The sequence below is a fragment of the Schistocerca nitens genome, chromosome 3, assembly GCF_023898315.1.
Source record: "Schistocerca nitens isolate TAMUIC-IGC-003100 chromosome 3, iqSchNite1.1, whole genome shotgun sequence".
Taxonomy (NCBI): domain Eukaryota; kingdom Metazoa; phylum Arthropoda; class Insecta; order Orthoptera; family Acrididae; genus Schistocerca; species Schistocerca nitens.
The window spans coordinates 892741407-892756200 of NC_064616.1; the positions used below are offsets into that span (position 1 = coordinate 892741407).

The 14794-nt window shown below is 36.4% G+C and overlaps 1 protein-coding gene across 2 annotated transcripts in view; it reads right to left on the bottom strand.

The window, feature by feature from the left end:
• The window catches only part of LOC126248950 (uncharacterized), a 226615-nt gene that overhangs the window by 182773 nt on the left and 29048 nt on the right, over positions 1–14794 (bottom strand). The gene's annotated exons all lie outside the window — the stretch shown is intronic.

Consider the following 14794-nt stretch of genomic DNA (forward strand, 5'->3'; position numbering starts at 1 on the left):
TAGCGCCATTCGACGGCCAACACCGCGGTTCCTGGTGTGTCCGCTGTGCCGTGCGTGTGATCATTGCTTGTACAGCCCTCTCGCAGTGTCCGGAGCAAGTATGGTGGGTCTGACACACCGGTGTCAATGTGTTCTTTTCTCCATTTCCAGGAGTGTATTTGTTGAGTGGCCACACACTATAGAGACACTACCTATCTTTCTCCAGAATTTGAATTCATTCCATTTGAATATTCAGTTCACTATTCAGTTCGCCACGGAAGTGTAAAAAAAAATGGTATCTTACCATTTTTGAGCATTATTGCCCCAGTGTTCTATCAGTTTTTCTTCTAACTATGTGTTTACCACAAACAGACTCGCACAGAGTTATATTTGCAGGCCAAAAAGTATCACCACCCTGAACAACAAGGTATATCTTTTGCTCACTGGGACATAGAGCACATGTCATCTCAGATCCCGGCAGCCTGGCAGGTGAGCTGCAACACCTAAGAATGGTGTTCTAACAGAACAGTTATTCTGAAAAATTCAGCCTGGCAGCTGAGCTGCAACACCTAAGAATGGTGTTCTAACAGAACAGTTATTCTGAAAAATTCATATGTAATTCATTTCAATTAAAACAAGTTCAGGGCAGGGATGTACATGAAGATGCAGAGGCAACCACTGCAACAGCCTTCTTCAGTATAGAAAATCTTGTGTTGGGCACGTACGTTGCACTGTGCAAGAAAACTGTGCTGAACACCATCAACAGACTCACAGGGCCAGCCTGACAAATCAGCTGCAGTGGAGCACTGACTGAATATGGAGCACTGTATGTTCTATGAAAAGACTGAAGTTTTATACTCGGTATCATCATTCAGGGATTGTGTTTTTAATGAGGCTGTACATATCTGTACGACAGACAGTCTTAACAGAGCTGCAGGATTTCAACAATGTGCTGCCTGGAATCCAGCACTGACTGCCATTAAATTAAAATGAAGTAAGAGCCTCCAATTTCTTACCCAATGCATCACACTGCAGACTGTTAAAGTCAGCTTTTAACCACAGCAGTGTCCAGCAGCAGAGTCAAAGCCTACTGAGCATACTGGGACACTGAGTGCTACTTTCATCCAACTGTGAGTGCATAATTCCTGCACCTAACCCTGATAAATGTTGATGCCATCTGTTTGTATCACCAGTCATGTGTTGCAGTAGTGAACACAGCAACAGCCATCATCTGAATATGCTGAACAGTTGTTTTAATGGAATATTGAGAGGGTTGCACAATGTTACCCAGAGGCAAAACTGACAGATGTATTTTTATGTTGAATTGCACTGTCCCCACATTTATCTATAGTTGCCGCTTCTGTTTGCCTAATTCCTGTATACCCTGGCACCAAATAGCAGGATACTTCTTTTCTTAGTTCCAATGTTCAGAAGTGTCTTTGATGTTTTGACTCTGTCTCTCTTTTGTTCACTTTTCCATTATTAACAGAAGTGAACAGAGACAATGAGTTGGTGAAACTTCCAGCTGGATTGTGTGGAAAATAACTGAAAAGTTGAGAACATTGGCCTGCTAGGATCCATCGGTGTATCAGACTTTAAAATCAAGATATTCATTTAACATACAGTTAAAAATATGGTTAAAAATGTCTCTTGTATTTTGTAATTTCCAAAATTACACTGGACCTTTTACTTAGCCACAGTGGCGTACTGCTCCGAATCTGACTTGTAATCTTAGCTTCTGCCAGTTTTAATCTCTCGGAGCATTTTTGTGCTTGGATCTTGAATAATTTCATCGTATGCTGTCCATTTCTAAACAGCCACTCAAGAGGTGAATTACTGACCTTGATGCATATTAACGATTGTGATAATAACAGAATCTTCAGATCACATATCACCATAAGAAGAAGCTAACTTACTGAGATTGGTGGCTCGCCAGCCTTGGTGAACCAGGTTGGTATTGGACTGGTTTAGTAAGCACCAGGTTCTAGCCTAATGCCCTCACTGTGGACAGCACCTTACATCCTTAGATATGTCTGTCTTGTACAACCACATATAGTCAAGCTCATTCAAGTTCAGACCAAAGAAATTTCTTTTAAAATTGCAAGAGTCGAGACCTGTCAGTTCCCGAGGGTCATTTGCAACAAATCAAAGTCATTATGTACCTGAATGTAGCTAGGGGAGAAAGAAAAGAAGAGTGAAGAGATGGGAAGGGAAGAGAAGGAACTATTAATATTAGCTGCATTGGGACTTTGTGCGGGATCAGCAGCACTTTAACCCAGTCTGGTACACATTTTCACTTGTTCATTCGACACAAAGTCCTGATGCAGTTGATAAAAATAGTTCCTTTTCTTCCTTCTCCCCCTCCACCTCCAATTACACAATATGCATCACTGCTACAGATTCGGTGTGGTGTCTGTTCATTTGGACATGCCCGAAAGAGAGAGACCATGCCCGAGAGACACACCATGCATTCATATAAAATCAAAGTCAAGCGAATTTAACACAAACTAAGTGGTGTGACATAATCAGTGTGGATATAAGAAAACTGCAGAAAGAATAAGAACCAGAAAAGGATGATTGGAAGGTTTGACATACCAAGATCTCTTCTTTCTTTAGCTGTTTTTACCCCCTGATGGTACAATTCTTCCCCTTCAGTTTGAAGAGTCAGGACCATGTTTTTACCCAACACCAGCTAGGTATCTATGAAGTCCAACCAGGCAGAGTCTAAACTGCCTGGATCTTATACAGGTGAGGTGCGGCAGGTTCCTCAGATGCTGCCAGCTAATGACTGTTTTGCCTCAAAGCAAACCACACCTTTAGCATATAGCACACCTTGAGACAGAAGTTTTCTAAAAATGTTTGTACCTTCCTCATAATTTGGGCAGTTGCGGCAAGATCCCTATTAACCATGGCACATGGCATTCCATCTTCACAACCAACAGTGGTCCATTCAAGTGGGCCTACAGGTTACAGTCATGGACAATTAGTAATGCTGATAAGCCAAAAGCTTGGGAACCCCAGGATCACCAGGTCCATACATAGCCATTATGTGGTGGACACCTGTGGGGAGGAATAGGACAGTTAGAAGTTAGAGTTGCAGCATTGAAAGGGAAGTAGTACAGCAAGAGCTCGATGAACTGCATTCACCTATCACATATTTTCAAAAGAGCTGTTTATCCCCCTGATTAAGGCTGGATGAGGTGGGGGTGGTTGCTGTAGTTCAGGGAATGGATGGGGCCATGAACTTACACTCAGTCCAAGTTAATGACAACTAGCATCTTAATGGACCCAGAATATCACTGGAGGGAGAAGGAACGTAAGAAGCATTAACATAGTTCTAGAACTCCTAGTTGTCCCTAAATGCCAGAAACAGACACCAAAAACAAGTTATATTATTATGAACTGTTGCAAACAGGCACAAATGCATGGACTGGTGTATACTTCTGCTAGGCACTACAGTAACCAAACAACTGACAAAGGCCCTAATCTGTGACCTATAGTAGAACATGTTATTGTAAAGGCTCTAAGCACTTCCACTCATGTCAGTCACTATGACAGGAAATAAATTGCATTTATACAAGAAAATCAGTACCATTGTATAATTTTACACCCTATTACAAAAATCAAACAACAACTGAAATTACGATGCTCAACACATTCAGTGAAGAAGAAGAAGAGGAGGAGGAGGAGGAGGAGGAGGAGGAGAAATAAAAAAGTTAAGTATTGCCAGAAATATCCAGCACTGGCCAATGAACTACAAAATTATAGCATGTGACAACAAAATCAAAAAGAATGAAAACAAAATGTGTGAAAGTTGTTTTAAAAGGCAAATACCAAACATTGAAAATGCCAGTTATATGAACAAAAACATTTAAGGGGGATGTATGTGCATAAAGCAGTCGTGTAAAAATGACTTCAACATATGCAAAGTGGTCTGAATACTGTCTTCAGTTTTTTGAGATTCCACAAGTAAAGCAAAGCTGTTCTAAAATCCTGGATTTCTCTAACCAGTGAACTGACTTACCCAGACATTTACTGGAAGATTTACAGTTTAACATGAACTCCAAATGTGGAGCAACTGTACATTTTTAACGCACACAAATCACTGCCACATGTGAAAGAAATGGCAAGCAGTAGAAAATTCTAGGACCTACCAAAGATGAAAGCTCAAGTCCTTTATGTTTATTTTCCGACTTTTCACCTCAACTACAAGCAACAGAGTAAATGCTTAGATTGGATTCTGAATAAGTGGGGAACCTGTACGATGTCTTGTCTGTAGTTCACTGCCCTGGCACAGCACAGAAAGAGTGACAAGAAGAATGCATATTATAAACAGTGATGTTAATAACATGCGAGGTAGCATGTAAAAGAAAGTTAAATAAATACAGTGGATAAGAAGAAAGAAATACTTCACATGTTCATAGTTCACACGGCCAAAATAAACTGGGGATGGATAAATCAGGGACTGGGCAGAAGGGGGAGGAAAAAAAAAAATTTATCTGTCAATAAAATAAATAAAAGGACAGGAGTACCTGCACACAGTTAACACAATAATAATAATAAATGGCGTTCCAATTTTGAAAAGAAGACAAGGGGTAGGCAAACAGGAAAATAACTTGTCAAGAATGAACAGAGATTCATGCAAGTTAAACATATTTTGTCAACGAGGACCACTTACATGTAACACAGCTCATTATAGCACTGGTCTACATACAGTTCCATATTCCAAAAACCACTGAAGCACATGGCAGATGGTTCTTCCCACTGTACCACAAATTAGGATTTATTTACAATCCATTCATGTATGGAGCACGGGAAGAATTATCGCCTAAATGGCCCTCTCTGTCTGCTGTAGTTACTTCAATCTTGTCTTCATTCCAGTGTGCATGGGGGTGGGGGGAGTGGGGAGGTGGCTGTAATACATATATTTGCACTTAATATTTGAAGCTTGAAACACAGGCTTTTGTAGAGTAGTTGGCATTTATCGTCACACATCCTCCAGATTTTTCAGCATCTCAGTGATGCTTTCCCATAGATCAAACAAAACTGTGACCAATCGTGCTGTTCTCCTTTGTATACATTCAATATCCCCTTGTTAGTCCAATTTGATAAGAGTCCACTCATTATTCTAGTATGAGTCCTGGAAATGTTTTGCAAGCTATCTACTTTCTAGACGTTATTGTTTCAATGGTAGGATACAGGAAAAATGCAAAGTCTGTTTGTGTTTTGCCTATGACTAGGCCTATATACTCATTCTACTTCATATTCCCACAAATCGTTACACCCACATATTTATACGAGCTGCTTAATTCCAGTTCAACCCACTGATATTTTTGCTGTAATATACTATGTTTCTGTGAAGTGTACTATTTTATTTTTCTGAACATTTCAAACGAGTTTCCAATCTTCACACAGCTTCTCCAGACAGAGTTTCATTAAAAGTAACTGCATAATCTGCCAAAATTTTGGAGTTACTATTAATATTGCCTTCTGCCGAGATTGTGATGCACAGGAAAGTCCAAGTGAAAACTGCACTGGTAAAAATGTCTGTTAATGTGCAAACAACTACAAGTGATAAAACATATTCAGTGTAGCAACTGTCACTGTTGGTTCCATGAGAAATGTTCCAAAGTAAACAATATTTTGTAACTGACAATTATTCAACGTCTCGTCTCACGTGTGCTAGTGATGCTTGTGAAGGGGCTGTTCTATGAGAACATAGACACAAACCTTAAAAATTAAAAATATACTTATTACAAATCTGATTTTCAGTTCTGTTAGCTGAAACACATTTATTTATTTATTTATTTTTATTTTCATGTTAAGAAGTGCTGGAACTGAACAAATGGCTTTATAGCTTGTCTAACATTTCAGCTTCTAGACCCTCTAAGAAACTAGTTTTCAAAAGTACTACAGTGATGCATTGTAAAGTAATTTATTAACAGAATATATATGAAAAACTTTACAAGTATCTTAAGCCAGCCCATTTCGATAGCTTATATTGATTTTATTTAATTAGTAAAGTCCCCAGGCTGATTGATTTTTTATTGTTATCTCCTGTCATTGCGTTACTGAAAAAAGCCTGAAATTTGTTTTTGAGGGTCAATGCAATTTTATAGAATCCTGTAAATAGGCATGTAAATACAGATTTATGAGAGAGATAAAAGTCTAACAGCAGAGAAAAAACTATTCACTACAAACAGTATTTTGTAATGGTGACAGAATGACACACATGCAGTAACAGAATGACAAATGGATTAACAGAATGACAATTTGATTGACATTCCTTCAGATGTAGATCAAATACATTTATATGTTGGCTATACTGTTCATAAAAATTGGAGGGAAAGTGGGAAGTCCCACAAACCAAGAATGTACTTTCCAGAGAGAAGAAACTTATATTCAGGGAGTCTGAAGAGTAACTGCTGAAAGGGAAGTTAATAAGGTTCTTTAGTAAAGATTACACTGAAATGACTAAATGGCTGCATACTGAATACAGAATGGAGTTAATTATTTTAATAAACAGTATTACTTCTTCCATAACCTATGCTTTCCCTGGGAAGCAATGGCAATGCCAAATTATAAGAAAACCCCAATGTTGCCTATAGAAAAAGAAGTTACTGACTTCCTATATATTGCAACAGAATGTTGATTGTCTTTGAAGGTCACTATGTATTATGCCTAAATAACGGAGACATTTTTATGTACTGTGTTGTTAGAAGATCACTATATTGAATAGAATTTTTTATTTAAAATAGATACTGGCTTATTTCTAGCAATTACACTGTTTCCACATTAATTCTCAAACAAGATATCTCATTTTTACAGTTGTTATCATGCCGCTCACATCAGCTGAGAAAATGAGAGAATACTGGAAACGACTCAAGGAGAAAGGGTTAATGATGAGATACAGAGAAAGGACAGGGAAAGGAAAAGACTAAAATGGTCAATTTTAACTGTTGCTCAACTTAAGAAGCAAAGAGAAAAAGATAAACTTAATCAAAGAAAAATCAGAAATAATGTCAGAGGTAGCATTGAAGGCAATGGTGGTGAAGCTTGTGTCATCTACACCAATAGTCCGTATAAATCTCCAGCTAAATTAAAGAAAGCAATGAAACATGTGGAAACGTGTTTACCTAGAGTCCAAGAAAGTATAAGAAAGTTGTCTTGGAATTAGCTGCTGCTCATGGAGTTTCAGTAAACGAATAACAGGAGAAAAATCAGATTCAACACCTAAATCCAGGCACAGAAGAAGCTGTTGCTGCTTTTTATGTTTGAGATGACATTTCATGGCAAACTCCTGGAATGAAAGATTGTGTGACAATGAAGGATAGGGAAGGTGGAAAAGCCAAAGTCCAGAAGAGGTACATGATCATGACCTTGAAAGAAGAACAAGCTATATATCAAGAGGAATTCCCTGACATGCCAATAAAATTGTCCAAGTTCTGTGCATCGAGACCAAAGTTTGTGTGCACCTTACAGGATACATCGCGCAATGTGTGTGTCTGCTGCTACCATGAGAATGTAAAGTTACTTTTGAAAGTTATAAATGAGGTTGTGAAAACCATATTTTCTGACTTCATTAGCATAATAGGCTGCAATCAAGAGAAGGAAGTTTGCATGATGTCAAAATGTGAAAAATGTGCAAATGTACTTTGAAAGATAAGTATTCTTTGGATGAAAACTCAATGAAAAAGCTGATCAAATGGACCCAATGACAAACAGTGAACCAGTGAATCACTCTGCAAGAGATTCATGGTATTGTTGGTCAGAGTCTTGATGCTTGTTCAAACATGGTACCCCAAGTCTTACAACATACATTTATTGAAAGACAACAACCAATTTAAAAAAAAAATCCTCAAACAAGAAGAACATCTTTAAGCCTGGAAGTACATTTTGCACAAAATTGTACTGTTCAACTGCAGAATGAAGTCCAGATTGCCCACTGGGATATTCCATGTAAAGTAGGACACACTTATGATATTGAAAGTTTAAAATTTTGTACTTTTTACATACTTTTCAAAAAGGTTGGACTTTTTACTGTAAGGCAACAATGGTTTGTGACCCATTATTGGTTTCCCTTCATAATTTGTAGCCATTTTTATAACGCCATATGTTTTTCATGTGATGAGAGTGTGAATTATTGGAGATTTTGGACCTTCATTTCAATTAATAGGCAGGTAAGAATTGGCATACCATTATTTATATTACTTTTACATACCCTAATGTATTGCATAAAAACTATAAAACTGAAGTAGGTAAATTATAGACTAGGGTAAATGATATAACACAACAGCATGAACTTTCATATAACATGAGTCACTTTCATGTAATTAAATTTTTATACCAAGAGAGATATTAGAGATAAAAGTTATCTTGTTCAGTAATTTAATTCTTAGTGTGAATGTGTAACTAATAGCACTACTAAAAATTTCCCAATTTCAACCATTATTGTAGAAACAGAAAATTAAATGTGTAATGTGAGTCACAGTTGTATTATTTTAAGATTAGAAGAAGAGGATGCCCTTAGCAGCAGCAGAAAGACAGAGTAGGAGATGGGAAAAGTTACAGAGTGAAGGAAAATATGAAGAATTGAAGAAGCAGCATCTGGAAGAAGCTTGAAAAAGCCAGCAGAAGCAGAAACAAAAGTTTCTACACTTAAGTCAACATAAGCTAGGAATGTTGTTAGAAGGAAGAAGAGCTATAAAAAGGAAAAGAATTAGAAAACAGGCAACATAAGATGCAAGATCAGCAACCTAGTAAAGCAATTTTGTCACTGTATAAGCCACATAGTGCTCTGGATAAAGCTATGGCTCGAGTGCTGCAGTTGCCTACGTTAGCAAGGTACTATCAACTATACCTGAAAATGTGAAGGTAGTTTCAATCTGGTCAGATGGACATGCCTCACAATTTAAAAACAAATACATTACTGCTGCTGTACCTCAATTTCAATCATTCCATAATGTGGAACTCTACATGAACTTATTTGCTACATCCCATGGTAAAGGAGCAGTAGATGGAATTGATGCAGCTGCAGAATGGCTAGTGGGGAATGCAGTAAAAAAGCAAAAATTCATAGTAGGTGATGCATCAACTTTTGCTCACGTAGCTGCAAGTACCACAACTATGCAGGTTTTTCATGTGTTTATTGATGAAAATTTGAAACCTAATCTGGCTCAAATATTTTCTTCAGCACCAAACATAAAAAGCATTCACTGTTTTCACTACAAGAAAGGAATACTACAAACATATCTGCTACCTCCAAAGACTTTTGTTGCTGCAGATCATCACACTGAAGAAACTACAGAAAATGTGAAAATTGGAGACAGGTACAAAGTAGAATATGACAGTAAATTCAATGTTTGAGATATATGTGCAGTTTTTGGAAATTCTTACTTAATCAGTGCAATGGAGCGTGCTGGTCACTATTGGAAATGGTCTGTAAAATGTGAAGAAATTATAAAGAAAATTAATCCACTTGATGATGTCAATGCAAGAGGATATTTTCATTTCTCTGTCTTTTAATTGAATTTACAATTCGTTTTCCCAGATGTCATGCTCATATAATTTTTCATAGTGTTTGAAAAGTGAAATGTTAACGTCAAGTTTATCTTATTTGGCACATCATGTCATATTTTCATTTCTCTGCCTATGGTAAAAAAGTTTTTCCAACAAGAAGTCATGTAACATTGAGTTACGCGCCTTTTTCAATATATTACAATATTTTACATGGTGTAAGTATTGTTATAAATCTGTAACTCTGTCATTTGAATGCCAACCTAATATGCATTTTCTGTGACAAAAACCAGATCCATACTCCTAATAGTTTGAGGACACTTTTGACCTAAAATGCACATTAGGAATAGGATGTCCCAAATATGTAACATGAGTCACAACATAAATTACATTCTTGTTCTTTAATTTTAATGCTCTTCCCTGCTTAAATAACACTTCAAGATCTTTGCCTGAATAACACAATTTATAACGATGATTTACAAAAGAAAATATGGGTTTATAGATTGATAACAAGTCAACATAATAAAACACTTATTTCAAAATGTAATGTGAGTCACCATGGACTCTCCCCATTGGTTAAAACCACAAATCACTTTGTTTACAGCATATGTTTGGGACTCACAAAATGATGGATATTATTGTGCTGTTGTTGATGATGAACTTGATCACAATAAATATTCAGTGCACGCTTTACTAGGTAAGACTGTAGAGCACATTATAGCCATGAGCCGAGAGGTAGAATCTGTCACAGTCATGAGTGATGGTGCAGCCAGTTAATTTAAGCAGTGTTTCCTGTATACCAACTTGACATTTTTTGTTTCAGAGAATACTATGGGATAAATATTTCATGGGACTTCTTTGCCACATCACACAGCAAAAGTGTTGTGGATGGGATTGGTGGAACTGTAAAGCGTGCAGTCTGGAATATCTGCAGAGCTGGGAAACATATACTATCTGGTGCTGAGGACTTTGCAAAAATTGCATGTGAAAGATGTCATGGCATAAACATTTTTTTACATCTCTGCCTTGCAAATTGCAGAAAATAAGGATAAATTAGATCAAATATGGATGAGAACAGTTCCAACAGAGCAGACCAAAACCATCCATGTTGTTACACTTATTGCTCCATACATTATTGAGTACCAGCATTACTTGCTATCTCCCCAGAGGTTTGCACACAATTTCAAAAAGCGATATTCAGCCAAAGAAAATTCACAGGACCTGATCAATCCTATGGCCTTGCATCAAGAGGATTTTGCTCTGGTTTCCTATGCTGGTAGAAACTGATCAAGATTTTTTTGTGGTTCAGGTGATTTATGTTGAAGATTGTTATGAAATTTCATTTCTTAGAAAGAATGATGGAAATGGAAATATATTTACATTTCCCTCAAAAGAAGATACATGTTGGGTAGAAAAAGACCAAATTGTAGAGAAACTAGCTGCAACCCTATAGATCAGAGGAATAAGTACCATTTTCCCTACCCAATCAGCAGTGCAGAATGAAACAATTTTCGAGTGAAAGTGTCATTCTGTTACCAGCAATTTTTTGTCAGTAAAATATTGGTTTAACACATTTATCTTCTATGTCTTGTTTCCCATTTATTCCTCTTCATAATATAATTTTTGTGAATTTTTATAGGAAATGGGAGAGCTGAATTATTTTTACATTATAAATGAGAACAATATGCATGTCTGAATTATGTCTCACTGTTACCAGAAAGGTTTTTTTCCCCGTAATTCTCATTATATGAATGAAACTTAAGCTATTAAATAAAATAAATTGTGTTCCTTTGCTTATGTAGAAAATAGAATTTTTTTTTTTTCTTTTATCATGATTATTGGCCTTTTCCATGCTTAAAGTGCAAAAACAATCACTAATGTCATTCTGTTACTCATGGAACTACCCAAAGCTAATTTAGAGATGTAATCAGAGAAAAGATGAAACGATCAGCATACTTCAAAGTGATATGCTCTAAAGGATACAATGTACACATTCTTGAAAAAGAAAATACTTGTCCTTCCATAGCTAGATGATCATAATAAAAATTTCAGCGTAAACCAAATGGACATGTTGATTCACTCTACAAATTATATCTCATCAAAGGAATACAATAGTAATCATTAGTAAACTGCAAACAACATTTGAGTTTCGTATAATAACAGTTTTTCAAAGGCATATGCCAACTATACGACCAACAACTTCATGACAGTGGAAAAATGGCTACAGAAGCAGTAAGTGAAACTACCTGGCAACCATCATGCATGCAACATAAAAGAATTATTGATAAACATCGTAAACAATAGTTTCTAGCATTGTAAAACCTGGAGCGAATTTCAACACTTACTTTTAGTATAATGCAGGATTGCCCTGATCTCAAAAGAAATAACTGTGTTGCTCTCATAGGAGGTCCTAATAACATCAATAATAACAAGGCCAGTGCCCTTATCAAAATATTGTTAACAATGTTACATTTCCTGCATTTCACCAAGATTTAACTGTAACGACTTTGCCTCTAAGGTATGATCTACCAGACTGGTTTTGCATAAACTAAGAAATTAGACTAAATAATTTCAAACCAAAAGACCTGTGTGCAAAACTGGTAAATGTTACTCTGTTACACATTAGCAATTATGACAGAAACTTCGGCACATGCCACAGGATGCCTCTCAAGAAATGTGGCAAAAGGCTACTAGCTTATGACGTATGCCGAGTTATCACGGAGATCTTTCATAGACAAAAGCAGAAATAAACCTGTTATTGAGCTGGACGGTCCTCCACAAGGAAATTAATGAAGTGAACCAATTCCTATGGAATAGGCTCCAAAAGTAACAGAATAACATGGGAGTTCAATGTAGTAATAAAAATTCACACAGGTACCAGAAATGATGACCAATGTAGTGTTTCTGTGCTTGATTTAGTTCATAAAGATAACTACATTATGAACCTAAACACAGATGGCCTGTATGTAGGAATGATGAACATGTTATATGAACTGAAAGTACTTCTGGAGAAGGTATATTAGCATATATATCAAACTAGTTAGTGACATGTGCAATTAAATACAAATCTGAAACTTTCCTGAGTAGGTTTCAGGCAGAAAAGTTGTAGAAAAAGGTTTTTATTTGTACAGACTTCACAATATATGTAAGAGCTAATAAAGTGTTTTTGAGAGAAATGGTAAATCTGTCATCTGCAAATGACCGAGTACTAACTTTTAGGGAGAACCCTACAGTAACAAAATCTACTGCAACACATACACATAATATTGTAAGCAGTATCAATTATCGTGCTAAAGAATGGTTCATTTCAGACTTGGGAGATATCTGACCATTCAGTGCTTTTTGTGTCATTGTCAAATTAAGATAAAACTTTATTAAGCTTATCCACTGCAGATATTTTAGAACCTGTGAATGTTAATTGAATGTATATACATAAAACTGCAACCATCACTTTTTTGGATAGTTATTTATTATTCCATGACCTGGTTTTCAAACCTTTCAGGTTCACCTTCAAATGGTGTTCTGAAAGTGGCATCACTATTTCTAGCATAATGCTGTGTGCTGGCTTGCGACAGAATGGGCAGCTTTTTCCATTAGCGTTCATCTGTAATGCTTCCATTTTGATTGCCAGTTGGTACATCACTTCACATACTTTTACACAATCTGTCATAGTGTAAATAAATACAGATTGTATAAAAGTGTGGGAAGTGATGCACCAACTAGCCATCAAAATGGAAGCATACAAATGGACACTAACAAAAGAAGCTGTCCATACTGTCACAAGTCAGCACCCAGCATTATGCTAAAAATAGTGATGCAACTTCCAGAAAACCATTTAGATGTGAACCTGAAAAGGTTCGAAAACTGGTTCGTGGAACAATAAATAACTATTCAAAAAATGAATGGGTGCAGTTTTCTGTATTTATATTCAGAGAAAACATATACTGTGAAAAGACACTGAATCAAGCTCCATGGTCATTCAGTGATCAGCCTTCAGTAAATATCATCTACAATAGCTTTGTATCAGAATTAATGATTATTTTCAATGACTGTGCCCCCTTCATAACAGCGTATGCCATATACAGCAAAACAAGATCATGGATAACTGAAGGCACCAAGATCTCTAGCATTAGAATGACTAAACTGCACATGTAAGCACGGAACTAGCATGATGCAGAGTTTCTCATACACATAAACAAATACAAAAGAGTATTTGACAGTCATTAAACAGGCAAAACAAATGGCAAATAGTAAATTAATGTCGCATACCATAAATAAATCATAAAATTAGGTGCTGAAAAAATACTCATTTTACACCTAAACTGGAAACTGATGGGGAAACTGTTATGAATGCCAGGCAGAAATGTGAAGAATAATAATGGTATGAAACTGAATCTTACAAAAATACAAATTGTACACTTCAGGATGAAACAAACTTTTGAATATATATCACAAATTATGAGGGCAAAGCACTGATCACTGCAGACACTGTTAAATTTATTGGAGTTACAATAGGAAAAACATGTCACAGACTGGTCAGGTGGACTGCTTAGGGAAATGATTAAACAGTTTTGTTTATGCAATTGGAGTTCTATTAACTAAATTAACTGACTTAGCTGTTAAGAAAATTGCTTACCATGCATATTTTACTCAGTTGTCGATAGGGCATAATTTTTGGGGTATTGAAAAAATAAACCTCCTCAGAATGTTCAAGCTACAGAAAAAATTGTCAGAGCTATGACTGGTATAAACAATAGGCAGTCGTGCAAATCATTATTCAAAATCCTCAACTTAATGACAATTCCTTGTCTGCTGATATATGAAATACTCTCGTCTGAGATAAAAAGCCCACGTTTCAAAGGAAAGGAAATTCTTTTACACATGTTTATGAAACAAGGCATAGGACAGACTAGGGGTTGCTTCGTCAAAGACTTAACTCTCTGAAAATACCCCAATATTACACAACTGAAACTTTGTCAAGCAACAGACAATGCCCCTCATAGATGCTATCCAGGAAAGTACTGGGTCAAGAAGCTGACATACCCGTGTGTGTCACCAACACAGCAGCTGACAACACAAGGTATGAATGAACCATGTGTTGCTGAAGCAAGTGCTGTGCAGTGCAGCTACAGCGGACTATTGAACTTTTCATTGTTTTACATTCAATAGTTTTAACAACTGTAATGAAACAACTGTCAACTGTACGAATTGTCAATCGGTTATATGTATTAATCTTTTACATTATAATCTCTGTGTACTCTTTTCATGGATGTATGTGTTACCTTTATATACCCATATT